The 25,999-nt window shown below is 23.8% G+C and overlaps 1 protein-coding gene across 8 annotated transcripts in view; it reads left to right on the plus strand.

Moving 5' to 3' along the window:
* Positions 1–25,999, plus strand: part of LOC132918660 (potassium channel subfamily T member 2) — a 157,732-nt gene that overhangs the window by 5,571 nt on the left and 126,162 nt on the right. The window contains exon 2 of one of the 8 annotated variants that reach the window (XM_060980058.1): positions 23,874–23,973. The exons of 5 other annotated variants lie outside the window; for them this stretch is intronic. The gene's annotated coding sequence lies outside the window, so the exon portion shown is untranslated. Of the gene's footprint in view, positions 1–3,906; positions 4,022–23,873; positions 23,974–25,999 lie in introns of those variants that run through there. 2 more of the 8 variants (XM_060980057.1, XM_060980059.1) reach the window with 2 other exon arrangements.

Here is a 25,999-nt window from a genome sequence, read left to right on the forward strand (position 1 = left end):
AAGTGTCCGTATAATGAGATGTGTCAAGCATTCGCATTCACTGCACGTCGTATATCTCAAGGACACTTATGTACAATCATATAAAATAATTTTCTTTTCAATTATATACCTGGAGCATACATACAATAATCATGTTGATTTAAGGCGATTCTTACAAGCATATTTTATATTTATATAGTACGTTGAATTTGAAAATGAAATGTCCATATTATGATTTTTATAAGATATTTATAGGAAATATTGTATCAAAGGACAAACGAACTATACAAATGTGTACATTAGACATCATTTGTTTAATAAAATACATAATAATATGAATTACAGCATCTACAAATGCTTTGAAAACGCTGAAAAATAATGATCGACTATATTTTCTTCATTAAATGCTAGTGTACCAGAACATTAAAATTATATAATTATACACTTTATTATTATTATTATTATTATTATTATCTGTATTTATTTGAACTGCGATAGGAATTCTAAGTAAAATGTTGGTTTATTTAAATCCTATAAAGACATTTTCTTTATTAAAAAAATCATCAATTATATTTTTGAATTGGAAAATCAATAGTCAATAATTGCTTTACAATTATCGTATGATTTCTATGGACACAAATATATTCATAAATAAAAAGTTAAAAACTGATCTCTGGACCAAAGATATCCAAAGTAGGTAGATCGTAGATATAAGTTACTGGAAAATATTTTTATACATACAAACTATATATGGATATTACGAGTATTACAACATATTCGTCAAATTGTTCACATTTATTTTATACTTTGATATTGTATTTATATATATTCTGATGTTTGGAATTTTTAATTAACACAATATTTTCAAATTCTTAGAATTTTTACTTAATTTAAAGATAATCCTGTGTAAACAAAAACTTAGTTTTTTCCTCAATTAAATATCAGCCTTTTTTACTATTAATTTTATTTATCATACGATTTTATTTTTATAAAATTTTGACATGTATAAATCTATATTTTAACGAATAGTTTTTGGGTTATTAATGTATATGCACTAAGAATAATTTTAGATCTTAATAATATTTAGTATAAGCTATAAAGTATTTATAAAATTTAGTCTATTACTTATTATACTCAGATAGTATAAAATGATAATAAATTCACATTTATTATTACCTATATGTTTCAAATTATCACAGAACCTATATCTTATAAACTATAATTTTTAATAAAAAATTATAGTTTTATAATTAATAAGATACACGTTCAAAATTGATTTATAAACACTTATATTTTACAAAAATTAGAAGTTTATTAATTCATTATTGGTAAGTATGCTTGGTGAATTGTCCTCTATATAATTAAGATCAAGAATTTGTAATTAAAGCTCTAATGGACGGTCAACTTTACTTCGTCTGGTTGGTATAAATTAATTACGACTGATATTCCTCGGGCTCCTTGTTTTCTTAACTGTAATCTCTCCCGTGGTATTTTATAATATCTCATTTGCCCGGCTTAAGGATGATACACAACCGTTTACCAGCTCATGCCTTTAATTTGGAGCTTAACTCATATATCTACTGTCTTCCTCACCAGTTGATATTCTCGATTTCAACACATATTTACTTTTCTTCGAGACTGTCCTAATTATTCACAAAATCGCTATTTTATTTCTAATCCAATATTGAAGCAGATTTGCATTAATTTCACTTAAATAGTAATAAATTAGTTATTAAAAAACAATATAATGAGCTACTGTGAGCATTGAGTTATATTATTATACAAGAATATATATGCATAACTTTCGATTTATAATAAATTTATATGGCTCATAACTCAATCTATTTAATTGACAGTTTAAAATTTTTTATATTTAAAATGTTTTACAAAAGAATATTTAATAACTAAATTAAAATTTATTCAAATTCAATCTTCAGTTACTTAAAAATAAATAAAAATCTTATCAGAACAAATATTGGTGAATACTTTGTTATTTTATTTTATTTTTATACTATAAGCTATATATTTTTAATTTTAACTCCGATGTCAGTATTGTTAGTAAAGTAATATTAGATTTATAGTTTTTATTATTTTTATGTTTTTTTCTTTACATATTATTATATAAAGTACAATAATGTTTATGAAAATATTATTTTTTTTTTATATTTAACCAATCATGTTATGTGACTATTTTTTTTATACAATAATTTAAAGTTATCATTTGATTCAAAAAACAATTTTTAACGTATTTATTTACACGTTATTAAATCAAATTCGATTTGATTCAACGGGAATCTAATTTAAAATTAAAATTAAATATTTATATTGTTTATTAAAATAAAAAAACTACACACAAAATTCACCAAAACAATTAAAAAAAAAAAAAATAACGAAATAATCATTTATTGCTATTCGATAAAAACAATAAAATACGCAAAGAAAAATTAACTGTGGAGTTCGAAGGGTCTTGCAATTTATTTACTGTACTTAAACAGGCCATATAAAAGATAACTTATACTATAAGTAATAACTTTATAAGATAATCACTCTGTTTGTCATTAGCAAGTTTCATTGTAATGATTACCTGCCATTTCCGCTTATAGATATTTTAAACTGTGAGTATTATTTTTGAAATATATAGTATTTCAGTTAATAGTAAAATATCAAACATTCACCGGCCGTGGTTAAACAAATAACTTCATCATTCCGCGATATAATTAACTATAACGAATACTGTTTAATGACTGAAATTCTGTTAATATTTTATATATTTTTTTCTTTCATTTACTTCTGATGAATGTTAAAAAGGAGTGTTGAATTGCATTGTTATACAACTGCAAATAAAGTATTGTTGTATGATCATAGTTTAAATAATTTGTTGTTTCTGTTTTGAAGAGAAACTACTGTGAAAAACCAGCCTCCTTTTACAATGTTTAGAGTGACATTATGCTCAGCAGTTAGAGTAGGTAAAACGACATAAATTACAGATGGAGGAATATACCCAAGGACGCGACCCTTAGCTGACTTATAATTATTTATTTATTGACGAGGAAATTGCTGTAAATAAATCTTTACATGTTAATGTACGTATAGGATTACTCTGAGTTTATAATGTATTATATTATTATTATTACACTAACAAAATATTTCCTTTTCATAACTGTCGGTGAAGGTTTTTCATTATATTATATATATATATCATAGTGGTAGCGAAATGCCACAATATCGTAATATTATATTCAACCGGCGCGCGGCGTCCTACAAAACAACGGCAAGCTAATTTTCATTCATAACAGCCGACGCTGACAGCACAGCGACGGCAGAGTAAGGCGTTTGAAAGTAAAATCCGTTGTAAGTCCTTCGTTCCTATTTCGTAGAATAAACGTACACATACACTATAAAATTATACGCACACTGTCATTACTCTACGCGTTGCGTTACTTTCTACCTTCATACGGGGCGATAGTAAGTTGATTTTCATTTGTTTGATCAACGTTCATGTTTTGATCGATTTGATTTACAATTACGATATTATTGGAATATAAAACAATATTCATAACTGCATATTAACAATATTACTGTAATAAGTATACTCAATATCGAATGGTTAGTAATATCATCAAGTTTAATCGAGAAATGAGAAATTACGATTAAATATAAAAAATACGTTGTATATGATACTCGCACGACAAAATAAATCTTAAAACCAATCAATAAATTCAGCTATTACAGATCAAATAGTGTTTGTAGTAGTTAATTTCCAGTTGAAATGGTAGGTATGTTTTTAGTCGATTCTTTCGTTTTCCGAACACTCTGTATGGCATATTGGAGCTGTGATGGAAATAAACAATTAAATTTGATGTCACGATTAATATTAGTCTGTTTATAAGTTAGTTGCGGTACCTTATGGAAGTGCAATAGAAATTTAACGCGTTAATTCGTGGTTTGCGAGTGTGATAGATTTTTAGTGCGTGTTGGCGTAACCGTATTTGATTAAAATTTTAAGCTACATATTAAGACGACGATTGACAGTAAAAAATGGGTATGTTTTTCAGTAGCATTTATTTAATTATTTAAGTATTATCATATCATGAAAAAATTATACATATACCCTTCTCAGTTGTTGTTTTAATAGGTTTTCGAATAATCGTATATTTAGTTTGAATGTTTAGTGTTAATATTGTATTTTTTATATTGTAGGTAGGTAATTAATTATTATAACTTAAGCTATATATTATTAAGTACATCGAGCAATATTTATTTATAATTTCAAAAAAAAGTATGAAGGATCGTGAAGATTAAATAAAAATGTATAATACATTTAATTCTCTATGAAAATATTATCGCATTTTCAAAAAAGTGGAATATTATTCAAATTTTAACATAAAAAAAAAGTAGCAATAAATTAAAATCAAATATTCTTGCACCATTGGACATTGCATAATGTAAAAGGTATTTTGGTTTAATTATTTTGTTATAAGCTTGTTTTATGATGCGTAAAAGTAATGAGTTTGGGTCTTTTAGATAAACATTTTGTAGCTCTGACAGTTAATTGTTCATCAAAAATACTTCGATCGTTCTACATAAATTACTGCACTTAACTAGCACTGTTTTAGTCATATAATAGTAATTAACGTGGCGATTTTAAAATAATTCAATAATTAACACATGCCACTATAAAAATATTATATATTATAAAGAATTTAATATATTACGAGTATTAGCATAATAATATTTTAATATAATATATGTCCATCGTGTATCCTGTAGTCAATATTCACTACGCATTAAATATTTCAGTGGAAAATAGATGATTTTTAACATTATTTTATATATAATATTTGTTGTTTAAATAAATAACGATATAATCTTCAAAGTTAAAAAACGCATCAATTACTAATTACTTTTAAAAAACTAATCAATAAGTATTTTAAAAATTTGATTTAGATATTTTTAACAGCTTATAGATTTTTTTAATCTAATTTATTATCAGCTTAATTTTTTTAGCCAACAATTTTTCATATAATAGGCATATAAAAATTAAATCTTAAATTAAAAATAATAGTTTTAATATTATTTAAATTCATCAATATTTTTTTTACAGTCCGGAATATCTAATAATAATAAAATAGTACTTTAATATAATAGTAATAAATTAATAATAACATATTTAACATATTATGTATTTTTTTATAACTCGTATCACAGTCAATAAAATAATTGTTACATAAAAATATTTACAGTGTAACACACAGTGACTCATGGGAATAAGGACATGTTGTAGGTCCTGCGTTCATCGTTTTATTATAACATAAACCAAGACTATTGTTTGTTTTAGGACGAATCAACTCTTGACCTTATACTGAAATCGATACTCAATAGACAGGAACATATTATCCCAACAAAATCGATAAACTATGATTGAATAATCATATTATTTTAACCTATGATAAACTTTACCATGGACTAGCTTAGAATTTAACTTTAGAAATCTGTAAAAGTTGTATTTTAATTCCATAAAAGTGTACACAACTTGTTGCTTAAAATGTATTTGGTTTGAATATATTTTATTAGCGTAATTTTTTAATTATTATGATATAAAGTTGTGTCTGATATTGAAGTATTATTTAAAATATTGCAAAGGTTCCCTATAATTTGTATATCATATTTTACATTCAAATCCGTATATTTCTTACGATTGACGAACTGTATGTAGTTCATATTACCTACATTTTTTTTCTTAATTCAATTTTATGGTTTGGACATTTTCAGTTAATTATATGTTTTATTTGTGAGAACATAATATTATATTCAATGAATAAAATGGTGACCCTTAATTATTGTCTTCGTGGTAGAAAATTGAACGATGAGGTAAAACGATATTATAGTAATTTGTTGAGATTGCGTGACTAGTCCTTGGCTTCGGGTATTAGTCATTAGATTATAATAATTTTCATATATTCACATATTATGTATAAGTATAATAATAAATTGCAATGCGTAATACACACACAGACACACACACACACTTAAGACATTTTATTTTACCTATTTTTAAAATCCCCATTTTTATTTATAACTTTCCGTGACGTTACATTTTAATTTTGTATAATAAACGTATTGATAAGACATTTTTAGTGGTATCTACTTCTGACCTTTAATATAAATATATCAATATATAATATTTTTTGATATTTTTTGCCTAAAAATAATATATTTTTAAAGAGGCATTTTTATCAAAATTTACATCAGAAACTATTATCAAATTGTTTACCTCAAGAATATTACTCAATATGGATTTATAAATAGTATGTTTAAATCTCTAGTACATTTCATTTAAAATAATTTGTTTTTAAACGTTTAATATGTGAATTACACTATCTTAAAATATTGTTCTCGTACTGTAGTATAATGTTTAAATTATATTTTAAGAAATACAAATTCTTTAATGGTTTTTATAATATGAATTAAATAAAATATTTTTATATGAAAAAAAAAATAATCAAAATTATCTTCCTTAACTTACTATACTAAAACAGAAATTATTACACTATTATCTAAATAATTTTGAATGTTATGGGTGATAAACATGTTATTTTTAAAAAATGAAACAAATCAAATCATACAGATTTACAAAATTCAAAACATGCATTTATATAATTGAGTGTTACAGAGTAATACCTTATTCGAACATAGTTTATCATACATAAGATTGTTTTCGATTTCGTAAAGTATAATGCGTTTTTTGAATCAATATTGGTCGGGGATTCCACCGAAATTCGAGTGAGCGTCAATTCATGTTCTCTAGAGGTTTACCGAATCTACCTTGGGGGTCCCAACTGAACCAATACCTACCGTTTTATGTCATCCTCAGGCATCATACTTTCGTCGAGAGAGAAATAAAGGCAGAACGCATTTTTTTCTTTAAAAAATATATTTTTTTACGTAGTTTTCAAACAAAATTATTCCTGTTTCTGAGTACATTTTTTTTCATTCAGTAATATTATTGTATGTATTTAAAAAACAGCCAAACAGATTATAAAATGGTTTAATGAAGAGTAAAAATAGTATTACACGGCGCAATATTCGTATAGAAATTAATGAACGTAAAGAATTAAAAGTACGTTGAAAAATTATAATTTACTTCTATAAACATTTTATTTTTCTCTGATGGCGACGAGAGTGAGACATCAGGAGTCTAATTATTATAGGAGATAATTATATTGGTCATAATAAATGTAAAGTTTCCTACAACATTCCGCAGCTATTTGACGTGTGTGCAGCTCCAGTGAAATGTAATCAGTTACAAGTGAATATAGAAGAGGCAAGAGGTATTCAATCATTATTTCTGTTGTTCGACCGGATATTATATACTACGCGCAGAGTAAAGTGTACGGCATCTGAACAACGATGCTAGAATTACAGTTGCGAAATATTATCACGTCCTTAACCATATTGGGTAAGGTCATTTTGGGCATAAGATCCTTTTCTGGAATCTATAAAAATAGGTCTTAATATAATTTATTAAAGTTAATTTTGAATAAATCATTAAAAAAATCGTATTATTATTATTATTATTATTTTTTTTTTAATGAACATATGAAATTGTTAATGGATTTATGATATGAAGTCGATTTGTACTCAGTTACTTGCGGAAAATGGCAGACTCGGGATTCGAGACTATAAAACTTATATATATATATATATATCCACAACACATAGAGTATAACGTCAAACCAACGACAGTGTTTTATTGCAATTTCAGTAGAAGTGGTGATTTTTTTTTTTAAATACATTTTAACTAATGCACCAGAAAAGGTCACAAGATGGGTGTGTCAGACTTTAAAAGTTTGATTTCCAATTTCTATCGTTAAACTAAAACATTGTTTGGTCCTTTATTAACGCGATGTAAATCATATACATATAATTTAAGTAAAAATATATTAAAAATATCAGTTTAAAAAAAGTTGTTGATAATTTTATAATTTAATAAATATTTAGTATACTAAAAAAAATATCTGAAATAGGATTAGAAAAAATAATTAATACCATTTTTAATAATATTATTATATAAAATTTAAAATAATTAATTATAAGAGTTGTGCATTTTTTTATAATATAAAATTGTTAATGTCTACAACAAATTGGGTTTTCATTCATAAAAATATGCAACCAACTAAAAAGTAATAAAAAAGTAATAATAAATACTACGAACATTAATAGTTACCTACTTATATAACTTAAAATTAACACTTTACATTTTTATTATACTTGTTTTAGGAAAAATATTTGTGTATACAATATTTGAGTTATTTTTACATAGGTAATTCTATACCTAATTCAAAAATACATAAGCCCAACCAAAGGTGACCTAATAGGTGTGTGTAGGTAAAATTCTTACTGTAGGTCAGTTCCCAATTTGGTGAATTAAATTTTTTGCATCCCATTTCACCGATGTTTTTTTATTAATTAACGATATTATTTAATCATAAGGAATTTCTAGAAAATAAGAATACTTATTCAATTTTTCTAATTTTTAAAAGAATTGTATTAAAAAGAAAAATACATTATATGGTTTTATTAATATATAGTTATTTTGCAACGCACCTAGTCATTTTCTCATTATAGGAAGGTGAGCTGAACCGTGCTACAAGTTTTTTGACGTTTTCCTCAAAGAACTCTCACGCCATTTCCTTCTTCCAGTTCAGAAGCTCTTGTTTCACTTCTTCGTATACAAAACAGTTTTCAGCCAACAAAATGCATTATAAAATGGCATACATAATTAAGTACCTATTACTAAATTATAAGTAAAAATAATTCAAAATAAAATTACAAATCAATATATGAGTATTACATTAAAATTATAACTATAATCAAAATTATTGATAGTAATTATTATAATTTTAAATAATTGCATTTATTCTAAGATTTAGGTACACCGAAACATTAAATCATATTTACGTTGTAAATGAATGAACAATTTACAATTGAATAATAATAATAACAATAATAATACAAACAAACAAATAATATACACATAATAAACAAAAATAATTTGGGAAGTAAACAGCAGGCGACAAAATGAGGTGGTAGCGACCTAACCTAATCTTTGGTAGCAAAACAGGATATGACCTCACTTTACCTTACTAAACTTATACTGTGTGTTAACATAGTGTGTGTTTTATTATTTATTATTAGGTTCATTTTATGAGATATGTTAAGTGATACTTATAATTCATTAAAAAAAAAGAAATTTAAATAGTTAATTTTTGAAAAATCGATATAACGAATTAAAAATATTTTCATTATTGATTTTATTTGAATTTGAAGAACTTTTTAATAATAGAAATAATTGTGTCATTATAATATAAAAATAATTGCAACATCAAGCAGCCATAAAATTAGCCCTAAAAAAATGTGTTAATTATCAAAAGGAATCTGTTTATTATCGGGAGTTCAGAAAACATATTATTACATTTTTGCCGAAACAAAATAAAGAATCCACATTGATTATAAAGAATTTTCTTTTTTACTATGATATTAACTTACGAGGTATCAAACTTACGTCAAACTATACGTACCTATTTTATACGTTTGGAAAATGTCAAAATAACTGTTTTCATTAATTACCGAACTCACATAATACTATAATAGGTATTTGACACGTTGTCTTTTAAGCAATGAAGTACAACAAAGTAAATACAAAATAAATATTAAGACAATCACATAATTCTAGGCATAGGTTCTATTGAAAATAACGTAATGACAGTAAATATATAATATATTATATTATACTATACATATTTTAGTATCTAATATACGAACAAAATGACATTTGCGTGTTTAATTCGTAGAATTCGTAGAATTCAAACCTTGAAAAGTTGAAACACTATAATTTTATTATTGAATATCCATTTAAGTTAGTAAAAATATTATTCTATTTTATTAATCTTTGAAATAAATAACTAATGAGCCCTACTGAACTAGTTTGTGTCAAATATTTAAATTGTACACGTCACATAAATCGATATTAAATGAAAATCATGAATTTAAATCAAAAAAAAAATAATGAATCGTAAAAAATTGAATTTCATAAGGTAATTTATTTGAAGCTTGTGTGGAAGACGTGGCAGTAGGCAGTATAATATGTAACGTTAAAAACTAAAAACATTTTTCTCCAGGATTAATGTTATTTAAATTAATTTAAATTTCCTTGAACTCCCAGAACTAAAATGTACTTTCGTATATCTCTGTCTTTCGTTGATGAGGTTCTTTATTGAGTTATTCGGTCTAATAAGTAGTGTATAAACCTGTCCGCCACTATAGCTAATAAGATAAAATTGAACTTAAATAGTTTTATTACATTTTAAAGGTAATTTGTTTTTAAGCAACATATAACTTTGTGAATAATATTTAAAATTTTGTTTATCCAATTTTGCAGAACAATTTTAAACGACAAAAAAACGCGTTTAAGTTAGTTTTAACTTATAATATTATGATAATGATCGAAATTATGTGATATTATTTTATTCTTGCACGAGTTAGTTCATGCAAACGGTTATGTAATGTATTCTGGTATATTATATTTTATCATTGTGAACACACTCACAACTACCTGCATTAAACAAGTAATTAAAAACTTTTGCCTTAAATAAATATGCTGTTATTTAGCATAAAATAGGTATTCTATGTAGAAATAACGTCCACTGTAGATGAATAAAATTTAGAAAATGAAATAATTTACTGGAAAATATATAATTAGATGACTGTCTTTACTCGAATTCCAATAAGAATAAAACACACCATCTATTATTTTTACCCATTTACAGTCTTTGGTTGGGTAATAGGTTAAGTAACTATGAAAAAAAACCAAACTTTAATCATTGCTGTTGAAAATATAAGAAAAAATCTACTGTAGGCAATGTAAATTTCGTTTATTAAAATTACAAATTATGATATTCATATATGACTTATACACAAATAGCAAAGTTTAATTTTTTTTTGTGGGATAATAAATTGTAAATACAAATATTTAACACTATTTATATTATATTAACACGAATAACATACGAAAAATATTAGGAGTGGGCTCTCATTTTATTTCACTTACGTAAGCTCAATTTAAATTTGTATATTATTTGTTTGGCTTTGAAATTAATGATAAATCATCACGTTTAAAAATTATTTCGAGCAAATCGTGGTATTCTTAAATATTTATAATACTATTTAATTTATAATCATTCGGAAAAATGTTTGAGGAAAGATTCTTGGAATTACCTAGTTTGAGTTATGTAATACATTTAAGTAACTAACTATTATATAACTGAAATAATAAAAATCGAAAACTACAAATTTTTCTGAGATAATTTAAAATAATATAGAGTATATTTTATAAAATTTAAACATAACATAATGTATAAGACTGAAAGTCACCTTAATTAAATAATTGATTTTGCTAGAATTATTAAAAAATAATGAAAATCAACTTCATTATTAGCTTTTTAATTTATTTTGCTGTCAATACGAATTCAAAATAAAAAATAATGTTTATTAATTATTATTAATTGTTAGATATTATTTTTAATTTATTAAATTGTCTTTCGTTATAGTGTGTATTTGAGAAATTATTAATTCAATTTCTAGTTGATATGAAATAAGCATAATTGTACTCGTAAGTACTAAATGTTAACAATATATTCTGAAAAAAATAGCTCTAGATGAAAAAAAAGTAATGCATTAATTAATATTTTTACTTTTAAACGAAAAGAAAAAGTTGTTAACTTTAGAATAGCTACAGATTCTTTTTGATCTAGTAATTATTTAAATGTATAAACTAATCGTCTTACAGAATACAAAAGCTGACTGAAGAAGATTAATTACATTATTAATTTTTAGTTCTTAAATCACTTTTAATTCAATAACTTTTCTCAACAAATATATTTTTTTTTAAGTTTATACTGTTTATGGATTTAATGAAATTAACATTTCTTTGATATAAAACTCGAGGATTTATATTTTATTGTGATATTTACAATTTACTAAAAAAATGTTTTGTTGTTCGAATATGTACATTTTGAACAAAAGTTATATTATAATTTATATATCCACTATTTTTTGTACATTATTTTCTACAAAAACAATGAATTATATATCTGAGATGAATAATATTTACTTCGTTTTAATTAAAAAATGAATTAAAAAAATATATGTCTGTTCAATGAATTTTTGCTATAATTATAAAATAAAAAACTATTGGCTTTCTAAATAAAAATTATTTTCCAGTTTTGTAAAAGTAAACATAATTTGTTATTCAAATTTTTGAATTTTTCAACACTCAATATTTTGATGCGGACGTGTGGGGTTTATGTTTTGATATTAACTCTATAACTACTGATAAATCATCGTACTTGAAAAACGATTCAGAAAAATGCTTGCTATTATATAACCACGCTTGCTTAAATTTCTGTATTTCTTCAAAACTTTGCTTTAGTTTTCTTAGCTCGTAGCTCAGGAAAGTTACTTAGATAATCGAAAAATTACTTTTCAAAAGTAACGACTAGACTCGATTTCCGATCGATAGATAGGACTACTTGAAAGTTTTGGAGTACTTTTTTAAACCAAAAGTGTGCTCCAGAAATAAAGTAAATAAAAAAACATCACTGCAAAACAAATCCATTTCTCTCTTCACGCAGTATCTTAAAAATCTTTAACTTGTGTTAAAAAGTTTATTATTATTATTATTAACACTTTTTTGATATTACAACTCTATTATGGCTATAATTATTTTCTGATTATTTATTTTAATTCTGTAATATTTTGTTAATTTACCTATATAATATGATTCCAGTAAAAATGTAATTGATTTCCTTAATACAAAATTATATATAACAATTTTTATTGCCATATACAATATACGATATCGTATTATACTGGTACCTTTATTTTGCGTAATATAATATATATAATTAATAATATATTTTTTTTTCGATTATTTAAGAATAAAGACATTTTTTAATGTGCTTCTATCGGCCTAGTCACACAAACACATTTACTAAACACACGTGCGCCGTGATGAACTAGACTGAAAGTGGTATTTTTCCGAGCACACCCCTTGACGTCCGATCGTCGATAAGCTCGTATAAATAATTCCCAAACGACCTGAAAAAGGAAATCAATATAACTATTCATCTATACGACCATACTGTTACACTTCAAATTTATGGTCTACGAGGTAAGTATGTTTATTAAAATGCACGTTATGTTTCGGCATTATTTCTTAGCCTAAACACGATACGCGCCAACGCGTCCTACACGCTCAAGAAAACGTCTGAGACAATTATAATAAATCCCCCACATTGTACGTGTATAATAACTAATGGCAAATTATATTTTGTATCATATTTACTCATTAATTTCCATCTTTACATAATGAACGTGGCTAAATCATTCGTATAATGTAATATTATATTTATATTTCCCTATCTATTCATCTATTTATATATATATAAATATTATATATAATATATTTATATGTATACATAATATACTATTATACTTAAATTATTCATACATTCGGGCCGTTTGTCGATAAATTGTAATAACTCCGCCCATGTACTGTATGTGCTGGTGCTCTATTCAGCTTTCCCTAAAGCTGAATAGTAATTGCTTACCTATATTTATTCTCACGTGTATATTATACATGTCGCTTCATTATGTTAGGTTGTATTGATTTTAAAAACTAAAATTAGCTAGAAAAATATATAACACGTGTGGAAATCATAAATACAAAAAAATTATGATAATCAATTTACTTACTAGTTCCTATAAATATACTCTAATCGGAATAAATATACGCACAACTGATGTATATAATATAACTAATTAAATAAAATTTATAGTAGCTATATGATAAGTCTTATCAATGGCCAATGGGCCTGTATTTATCAGCAAGACCTATAGTTTAGTTTTATTTAGGTTTATTAAAATACAATAATAAGCACATAACTTTTTATATTTTATATTTACTTTTGAATTTTTATTTTAAATACATAATTAAAATACTATAGGTTATTAGCAAATATATATTTTACTAACACAAATAAATAAATAAATAAACATATTGTTGGAAATTTCGAACTCGTATATTATTTCAATAATAAAAGATATAATTGTATAGGTATATAACCGTATCCCATCTTAATAGGAAACTTATATAATAATAATAAACCGAGGAAGTAGCTATATTAGCTATATGTTAGGTGCCCAGTGTACGCGGTTATTATGTAGGTCACTGGATGAGTTAAATTTTAATATAATTATAAATCGTTGCATACCATAAAAGCTTCTGAATGAAAACGGTTAGTCAGCCTATATTGCTATGAATATATTTATATATTAGTTAAGTTATAACTTCATAGGTTATTATTATTATTTTTTTTTTAGTAATACAGTAAGTTGAACTAATTTTTTCCAAAAATAAATCAAATACATTATATATAAATATATATGCTTAATAATAATTTTTGTAATATTATTGTTAACAACTTAAGTCATAACTCATAAGTCAGTAAAACGTACAATATAACAATATAAATACGTCCAATGTTCATGTAGGTTATATAACTTAAAACTAAAGAAAAAACCAATTTAATTGAGGGCCGTGATTTGGCCAGACTGTATAAAAATCGGTCGTTATCCGAGGTTACTCGTACTTGAAACATAATTTATAAAATAATAATTTTAGTGATACGTGCAACTACGATTAATACATTTTTTTTTAATTAACAAAATAATAATAATAATTTAAGTATAAATCGTTACATTTTGACGATTTGAATATGCCATAAACCTTCAATCGCGCATGAAAAATGAACACAACATTACGCGTAACTTTTTAATTTTCGTTTAAAATGTATGAACAATTTCGTATTTATAATCGAGCTTTTTTAGTCACGAATTACATTTTTTTGTACAAAATCGAAAAAAAAATCTGAAAAATTTCAACAATTCCAAAGGTATATAAATAGCATAAAACAAGCTAAAATATTTTGAAAATTATCTCATGTTCTAAATACACTAATATAAATATTTGGTGAAAATTCCAAATTTCTACGTAGTCTTTAGTACGATTATGAGCATTTAAAAATAAAATTAACACCGATTTAATAATTTTGTTCATTTCATCATCATATTTTTACTTTTTGGATATATGTATTTAGAAAGGGCTTACAGAAATCTACCTACATTATGCATGGAAACCATTATATAATCAAATGTATTGTTACTAATGTAATGCACGTTGGTACGTATTACTATTTATGCATTTACACAGACAGTGCGTGACGATGAAACATTTTTGATGATTTATTAACCAGATATGAGTATAAATTATTTTTTTGTTCTGTTTTGTTTTTTTTATTTATAATATATCATATTTTCAATCTATAATTGTTTGATTATTGTTTAAGAACAAACCTAATTGATGTTATGTATACTGCCTATATTATATATGTATGGGTAATATCTATTAGTGATATACAGTATTACATAATTTGATGTAACCTTTTTTTAGTAAAAAGCATTTTGTGCCAGGATTAAAAAAAATAATTACCTAGGATAAATATGTATATTTAATTTAACTTATATGTTAAAAACAAAATTGATTTTCACATATTACATATTTTGGTTGCATATAATTTTGACTTAAAAATCAAATGCAGTGAACTAGTGAATAGATTAAAAATGTACATTTTTAATTGTTTTAAAATAATAATTTATTTACTGTATACAATTTTCATATGGTATTTATTTCAAATTTGTCTATAAATAAATAATATCGATGAACGATCAAATTTATTATTAATTTTACGAGATTTATTTATACATGCGTGTAATCTAACTATAAACAAATGATAAAATAAGAGTTTTACAGTTTTGAATTTCAATCGATATTTTTTTTATAAAAATTTATCACTTGATATATATTTTTATTTTTCAACAATTTTCATATCAAAATTCCTACGAAGAAACAAAAATTGGTAGGTACTTAAGGATATAAAAAACTACATCCATTTCCTTCATAGAATACCAAAACGTTATTACAACAAAAACTGATAGTAACATAAATGTTACATCTCCGGGGGTTTTATTTTTCGTCAAAATTGTTATATTTTTCATACTGAAGTACATTTCAAAATATAATTTCGTATAATATTTATTGACTTATTAAAAATTAATATAATTATTTAAGTTCAACTATATTGCTTAAAATAAAAATAATTAGTAAAATATAAACTATTTGACTTCTAGTATTATCGCTGTGGGTGTGTAATTTATCTTTTAAGAAATAAGTAAGACAACGCCCTTTTTACCGTTCTAAAGCAATATGCTATTACATGTGTATTTGAGAACGAAAATAGTTCTAAATAATTAGAATAAAATCACACACATAATTAAATTAAATTTTAGATAATTATACATTTTTAAATATTCAATATAATTTTAATAAACTATAATTTGATTTATTAAGTAAAATTATTTATTTAAGGTATATATTTAACATTACGTCGTTACTATAATATTTTTAATAGAAAATAGAAAAATAATAGAATTATAATTGGGTAGGAAATAGTAAAGTATTATATCATTTATATTATATTCTGATTATTATTAACTAAAAAATACTTAAATTGGCATGAAAAATTAAATTTTGTTTCTAGTACTTACTTTTATGTATTTAATAGACATAAATTAAAAATTGAAATATAAATACTTTTAATAAATATTACAATTAAAATTCTTTGCCATAGTGTTGAGATATTGGAAAATTGTTATATTGTGTAAATAGCCAATACAATCGTTCATTTTAAAATTAAGTTACTGATTGCTTCGAAACCATTAAAGGGCTTTTCTGAAAAACAGGCCCTGTGGCTATACTATTAGCTATATATGTTATGAGAATAATAAAATGAACTTTACAATGCCATAGAAATTTGAAATTGTAACTTACAAGTTATTTGGGTTACTTATAGCTTTCATCAAATTTTTAAAAATTGAATAAACCATTTTAAATATCTATTTTATTTACTTTTTACACCTTTAAAATAATTGACACCCATAAAAGTCGAAACCCTATAATATTCTTTACATTTTATAGACAATTTAATTAATTCAACGAATGTATACATAATTATATATAAATTACTAATAAATTCCGGAAAATATTCCAGACTTTATTTAATTACTTATAATCACACGAATTATACACGTATGATGTTACACTGTTTTGTATTTCAACAACTATTTTGAAAATAGAGGAACTAGAAACATAATTTAAACATACAATAAATATTTTATTATTATTTAACTGTAAGTACAGCTGACATTATATTATAAAATCAAAATATTTTATTTCATTGATTTGGCTATAACATATTGTATGGATTCGTATTTATGTATTCATATATAAATTATATTTTCCAATAAAAAAAAACACACACACACACAAAATAAAGCCCAATATAGGTTTATGTGTAAGTCTATTCTTCGTGTACAGAAAACTTAATGGAAAATAATTTCAATACTAGTATGCATATATCAAAGTTCACCATCAAAGCTTTTTCAGTAATCCGTTTTCGATTTGATATCCAGCTCTGATTTATGCTAAACATGAGTATTTCCTCGCGAAATTATATTTTTGAATAAAACACTTATGTATTTTTATAAGGATAACGTAAAAATAATGATTTATTTTACACATTTAAACGATTGAATACAACAAAGAACTATACCCATACATATATTATTATGTATATAATATAGGTATTGATGATACTAAACGTATTGATTTTTTTTTATGCACAACAAAATATATAAAAGATTATTTTATTTATAATAAATGAAATCTCAAGTTGTTAAACTGCATTTACGAAAGTTCCGAAAATTGAATAACTTATTGATACACAGTTTAACGTGAATAATTTTTATTGTTCACAGTTCAAATCATTTTAAGAACACGAAGTTTTTTTAAACGTTTGCTGTACAATATTTTGTTTTGTATAATTTAAATTAATTAAATTCACATAGTTTTAAGGCTTTCGCCGAAATTAATAACCCATAATAATTTGTTAAAAATAAAATAAAATAAAGTTACAATATTATATATTGATATTACGCGATAACTGTATTCAAGGACAGATTCAGAGCAAAGATCTTACGGGGGGGGGGAAGATTTATGTAATCGAACTTATAACACGCAAATAATCATCTTGTTTATTTTTAATAGGTATTATAATATGTATAAGTTACAAATCCATTACTTGCGATTTGTGTTGTTAAATTATCATTTAGAGATGGTGTAATATATTTTTAATTTAAAATTTATATAATACCTAAATAATATTTTTTTTATTATTATTTCAAATGAATGAATCAAAAGATCATCATTATAATTTCAAGTATCTTTCATTTTTAATCGAAAATACTTGTATAAAAAATGATATTAGAAATTATGTTCAGTATTATATTTACTATACACTTTATTCACTATTAAGTGTAGATACTGAGTTCACTGTATTCTTGGTACAGGCCACAAAATATACTCAGTACATAAGCAAACACATGTACAAACATTGGCGACGTTCTCGGAAAGAGAGTATTGTAACTCATACAATGAATTAACAAGAAAATATGTATTAGCATGTTAGACACAAACACTTCATGATGGTACTCGTTTCACCTCGGAACGTGTTATTAGCATGTTAAAATTAATTATATATTAAAAACCTGTAATAATTATTCAAAACGATTCTAAAATTAGATCATAGTGCACGACAGTGTTTATGGAAGGTATCTGCAGTTTCGCGAAACTCTTAAAATTAATTCATGAGATACGATTTTCAACAATTATTAAATTCAGTATGTTGTTGGTTGTATTCAAATATTTAATATCGTATACATATCAATATTTAATACTAATACCAACACTATACAGAATATTTTAATTTTTAAGCGCACAATCACACAGCCGTAAATTTATATTCAATACACTACACATTACTTTTAAATTTTAATATTCTACATACAGTTACAAACACTCGCGAGTCATGTTTTTTTAAATATTTCTTATAGGAAGCTAATTCAAATAGACTTGTCATCCAAGTTCTGAATCAAAAAATATCCATTTCGTTTTGATATATTACATTTTTCATTTTTCTATTTTAAAGTAATAGTCAATAATGAATACCACAAATTATTTTACAATTTCGTATTAGCTATATTTTATTAAATAATCGTTCAATAAATTGTTTAATGTTGTTCAAATTGTATCAAAATGATTTATAGTTTAAGTTACGTTACAAATAATATATGAAATACTGAGGGAAAACGCCAAATAGGTATACATTTGTTAGTTACAATGTAATACTGTAATATTCTATTTTTGTTAAATGCACAATAAAGTTGATTGAAATCCCAATCACAATTATCTCATTAAAAAATAAAAAAAAATACTATGTAATACAATTTAAGAATATTGTTAATTGTAAACTCTATACGGTCTATACGAAATATTTAAATTGTTTAAAGATTAATTTAGAAATTAAATTTATGAAAAATACACCGTGAACGCGTGTCGTATGTTTTGCTGATTTATGTCATCTGGGACCAACAAAACAATTTTCAGAGAAAACGTTATTAGTTTCAAATAATACGCATGAACAGACTTTTTGAGTGAGGGCCAAAAACGAAACACGTGCCTATCATTCAGGTTGAATACACACGCATCGCAGCCCTTTGCGTTAAACAAAATCATTAACTCAGAAAATAATGTTTTTAGAGTCTGAGCAGGCGGAAGTTATTGGTTTACAATGATGTTGATTTTTTTTTTATATTTATTTAAACAGTATAATAATGTTCTATGTAGTTGTTTTAAAAGCTTTATAAAATCTTAAATTGAATAATGCTTATAATATTATTATTATAATACTATGTTTATTAATTTTGTATTACTCTGTAAGTAGTATAATATTATATTATACATTTAATTTTATATGTGTACAATTTTTAATAATACAAGAAAAAAAACGAGCATTATAATAAAAATCCATTTTCTATAATGTTGTTTAATAATATTTTATTAAATAAAAAATAATTATAAAATAATAATAAAATAATAGAGAATGAATAGAAAAGAAAACCATATAAACGTATAAACGTATCTAATTATTATTATTATTTTTTTTTTTGTGAATCGTCAATTGATTTACATGTAATTATATATTTCATTGGAAACTTATTTCTCTTTTTTTTTGTATTTTTCATATTATACAATTCGATTGAGTACTTTTAACTTCAACATATACTTAGGCTTAGAGGAATATATTGTTTATTTATATATAAATTATATATTGCGTATGTATATATCTAACGAATTTTAATTAATACAAAATGTATAAATTTTATTTGTTGTTTTTGAATTACACACATAAATATATATATATTATATAATATATATACAATTTTGATAGAAAAATGTAAACCGAATAAAGAAGAAAATATATACCAATCTGTTGTGCATGAGGGGCCGACTGGTTACTGTTATGAATGTATTTAATTATAATTCAATGATAAATCATTGCTTATGAAAATGATTTTGAGTGAAGATGAACTTGTCAGCATATATTATTAAGTACATTTTATGATATATTTCTATTTCTATTGTAGTAATTTATTTTATTGTTAGTAATATGATAAGTTGAATTAATATTTGCCAAAAACATTGCATTTAAAAACAATATATTAAAATACGTTAAAAGTTTCATTTATCTACGAATCATATTTTAAATTACAATAAAATTACTAAAATCATTATTCTTTGTTTAAATATCTAATTTTTTTCACATTTAAACTAAAATAATATATAAAGAAAAAAAATGTGTTTATATATTGCTTAAACTTTTTGGTTGCAAAATGAACTATTTATAAATAATTTTTAATTGCATTTTAAATCCTTATTAATAAAATTTAAAATCTAAAAAATTGAAAACTGCAAAATTATTTAAACAATTTTCAAAATATGAATTTCAAATGCACATATATATAAAAACGTGCTTAATTATTTTTAATATTTTTATCGATATTTATAGAAAAGACTAAAAAAATAGATTGAAAAGAGTCAACATTTAGATAATATTATACAATATAATATATGAAATGAAATAAAACAATTTGGTGCTAATTTAAAACACCTACATACAAACTGCAGTTATAAAATATTTGTGAAATTATGCTCAACTATATATTTACAATTTATGAAGTACATACCTATCTTGTACAAAATGTTAAAATCGCAGGGTTAAATATTAAAAATTCTATACATTTTTAACTAAAAAATGATTTTAAAATGTTCGCATTTTTATCGAATTCCTAAAAACATTTGTTAAGTATGATAATTTGCGTTATATTTATAAAATCGATAAAAAAAAAAAATTAAAATTTCAAATATTTATACGGATTGGTTCACCAAGCATGCTTACCCTCATTTTTCTTTTTACAATAAATTGTACCTTTAATTTATGACACCCTCCTACAAAGTGTACCAACTAGATTACATTTTTTATCATAAACCAACCAACCATAAAGTTAAATATAAAAAAAAAATATCTGCCCCAAAAGACGGCGAATGACAGAAGAAACACATAGCATTGAAAAACATAAAAACATCATTCATCTAAAAAAAAAATAATCATAATAATCATTATAATTAAAAATAAAATATTTTAAATTATTGAATAAGAACAATATAGTCAAGTAGTATAATACTACTAACTTGTAGTAAGTATAATACTTGTATATTATAATATTTAGTATTTAGATAAATAATTTGAGTTGATTATTTTTACTTTATTCATCAATACTTGATTTTCTTTCGATATACGCTATGATAGATTCCTTGATAAAAATGGGATATTAACATATTTTTTTACACTTTATATTATTATTTTTTTTGTAAAATATTTTAATTTTTGCAACTCGGTAAATTTGTTTCTTAAGTAGGACATGTAATCGTTACTTAAAATGATCGCAATATCAACATAAAAAAAGAACTATTTATATTTCACAAAACTAATATCGGTTATACCTGCAGTAGGTACCTTCGTGAAGTAAACAAAATAAAAATATTTTTAACGTGTGCAACCAAGACCGTTATAAAAACAACAATAATAAAATGTGGTTATTCCATTATTTATAATATACAATAATAACTACCTATCAAATCAATTAGAAACATTAAACTATTGTAATTCATTTTAATTTTTCACGTTGTTATTACCTAAATTGTATTATTTATATATTATATTTTTAATTCCATTGTTTATTCCTAAAATAGTATGGGGAGATATATATTAACCATTGGAACTATTCAAATAACAGTCTAATACATTTAAACACTAAATAGGTTTAATTTGAATAATATCTTGTTGATTATTATGCATTATTATTTCATTGAGTAATTAAAATAATGGTTATAATAAAAGTAGGAACTTTCCATTAAATTAATATGTTGTTATCATTATAATTGAATGTACTTGTTGAAATTTATTTTATAGGTGTTTAATTACATTGATAAGTAGAGATAAAAATTTTAATACACAAATTATATTATAATACCCACCTACTTAGGTACTTATTAAAACAAGACATAATAATTTTCGTAATATAAACATAGCATGTGCTGTATTAAATTATACTTAATTTTTCAATGATAATAAATAATGGTATTAATTTGATTATTTAATTTTAATAATGAAAAAAAAAAATGTTAGAATTGGATTACAAAAACTAAATAATAAAATAAATTATCATTCGTTATAGCTAGTAACATCCGTGGCGAGGAAACAGTTTAATATCATATTGAATATTTTACACTTTGGGGTATACTTTGTATAAGCACGTCATATGAAGAACATATGGTTTGATGTATCGGGCATTTAAGTAGTACGTGGTTTTAGTTCCATAACTTACTGCCCAAGGGATGGCAATGAATATTAGAGGGAACATTTAGATTGAGATGATTGGCAAGGGCTGTAAATGTATTATGCTCGAGTCTGATCCATGTGAATGTAAACATATGGTATTTGGGTCAGTTAGAATTTGAAAACCGAGTAACTTGTATTCCACAAGTATTATAATTATCTCTGTCTATTTGTAAATAAATACAGAATATTTTATATTGATATAAACGATGGTGAACTAAAGTAATCATGTTATATTATTAGTTTATAATGTCGGTACCTAATAGATATTTCGTGCAATAACGTTGATCAACTTTGGACGCGTACGTTTTAAATTGTATTCCAGAAATATTAATCAAAATTGTTGAAGATAGTTCAATTATTTTTTAAATAAATGATTAAATTCCATTGTTATTTATTTTAAAATAATTGATAGATAATTATTCTCAACTTAAAACATTCTGAATTTTTTTTTTTTTTTATAATAATATTAAATGTATCATATTCACGTTACTTTAACTGAAAGGTATGCGAAAACAAATTGAATATAAAATTCATTTCAAATTTTAAAGTATTTATGTTTAAAGTGCTATCTTCAAAAGGTATCTCAGACGCCTAGACGCCTAGTATACATATATTATATGGTAAATAAATAGGTATCTAAAAAATAATATGCGTATGTTTCAATAGGTACCTAGCTAATATCCAATAATAATTTCAATATAATGTTAAAATGACGGACGTTCGTTTCCATTTACCATTCAATATTAAATACAATAACTTTTCTAATAAAGTGTCGTTATCGTCTATACGATTATACTTAAATTTAATTTTCAAAAATGTACAATTTTATTGTATTGTTTACAGTGTTATTATTTTTAGAAATATCAATTGTACACACAGTTTATTTTCCCCAGAATCACACGACGAGTTATGGGAAAAAATTGGCAAATTACAATATGTGTCTACTCTACTGCCATTAGTAAGTGTACATTTCAAAAATGCTTGTAGACGCCCAGTAGAATGTTACACATAGATGCATTAAGGCCAATAGCGTTCGCATGGGTCAATGACTCTAAGGTAGACCATTTAATTTCGAAAAATGTTTAGACATATTCTATGTAGTATCTCTTTGTTAAGTTAGATTGTCTATTATTAGATTTAAACGTATTTATTTTATATATTTTTAGAGGTACATATAGTCAAATTAGAACACAATATACATTTTAAAATTTTAAAATATGATCTTGAGTTTAATTTAATATTAATCATTAAGTATATTATATACAATTAAGAATAGTTAAATTTTATATTTAAATAATAAAGTAAGTATCTACACTATTCCTTAAAATGTAGTTAATTTAGTATAATATTATATAGGTACTCACTACATATTTTACATTATAGATTTAATTTTTTAGTTCTTTATTGAATGTAACAATAAAAACTATAAATCAGTTTGTAAAAAATAAAGCGACGACCAGTTTTATGTAAACTTAATTGTTATAAAAAAATTGTTTTGTTAGATGGATAAGAATTAGTTATGATTAATGTATATTTGACTAAATTACTAAACTTGAGAGTTAAGTGTAAAGTGGAAAGGCGCAGCGCACACATCTAAGTATAAAGGAAATATAAACTTCGATTCATCATTGTTTGACTAGTCAACGAAAATAGGACAGATAAACCACAACTAAGTTAGGATAGTCATTGTTTAGGTACGTACACTCCAAAATTAGTTACCTTTCAATGAAGATTTTTCAAAATGAGTTTCGGTCGTGGGAGTTTATGTTAAAACTATCTATTATTAAGCATATGTACACTATTATGACGTATACAAGTGTATAATATTGCGTAATCATAGGGGAGTTCAATTCATAGTAATATTTCATGTGGTTGCAAATGGATTTTCCTGGAGAATACAATGATTGGTACCACAACAATGAATAAATATTATACATACATATACATTATTATTGATGTAGATACACTTGGTTGTCATTACACAATCCATTTGTTTAGCCAAAGACTTTTGGCATAAAATATTTTTTAATTTTTAGAAAACTAAAATTGAAAGCTTTAGAATTATTTTATATCAATGCCCCACAGTATTGTATGTACTGTTGAATGATAAAATGTTTTATGAGCAGCATATTTTTCAAAATCAATTTACGAATAATTATTTAAATGAAATAGTTAGGTATTAATGCTCATATTAAACTCGGGTTTCCACGACTCATGTATTTTATGAATATATGCAATGAAATTAACACCATGTAGTTGGAACAAACGCATAATTTGTACTACTATTCGATACCTATTGGGTATTCGTTATTCACCTGCACTTCCCCGAGTATCGTCGGTAAAGTGACAAGAATCAAATAACTATCATATTATACGAGTACACACATCAAATAATATATGAGTAATGGAAATGGTCTATTTCGCTATTCGTATGATATATATTGATAAAAGGTAATTTGTGGGATACAAACATTTACAACTGTAAATTCAGTAAATTATATTTAACTAGTTTATATTGGTTGATTTGTTTTTTTTTTTCGTAAATTAAAACTAGTTTTGAGAATACTTATTCAAAATATAAATATTAAATGCTACTGATGCCAAAAATATTTTAAAACTATATTCTAAACTCAATGATTTACATTAACTTCCTTTTGATAGTATAATATATTACATTGACATGCATCAATATGAGCGACGTAAAATTAATACTCGAAAACGAGTTCCTGTATCCTCTCTGTAATATTATATTGTTGTAGTTATTTATAAAAAAAGTTTTTTAATTTATCAGATGACAATTTTTCATTATTAAGTCAAACACAAATGTAAAACTTATTTATCGGTAAAATGTATTATTGGAAATATATTACCTTATAACACATTGTTATGTTTAGATTGCATTCAACTTAGTTTAAATCAAATATTTAAATTGTATAGTTATAAATTATATATTTATTATTATGATTATATGAATAAGATATAAT

The sequence above is a fragment of the Rhopalosiphum padi genome, chromosome 1, assembly GCF_020882245.1.
Source record: "Rhopalosiphum padi isolate XX-2018 chromosome 1, ASM2088224v1, whole genome shotgun sequence".
Classification (NCBI taxonomy): Eukaryota; Metazoa; Arthropoda; class Insecta; order Hemiptera; family Aphididae; genus Rhopalosiphum; species Rhopalosiphum padi.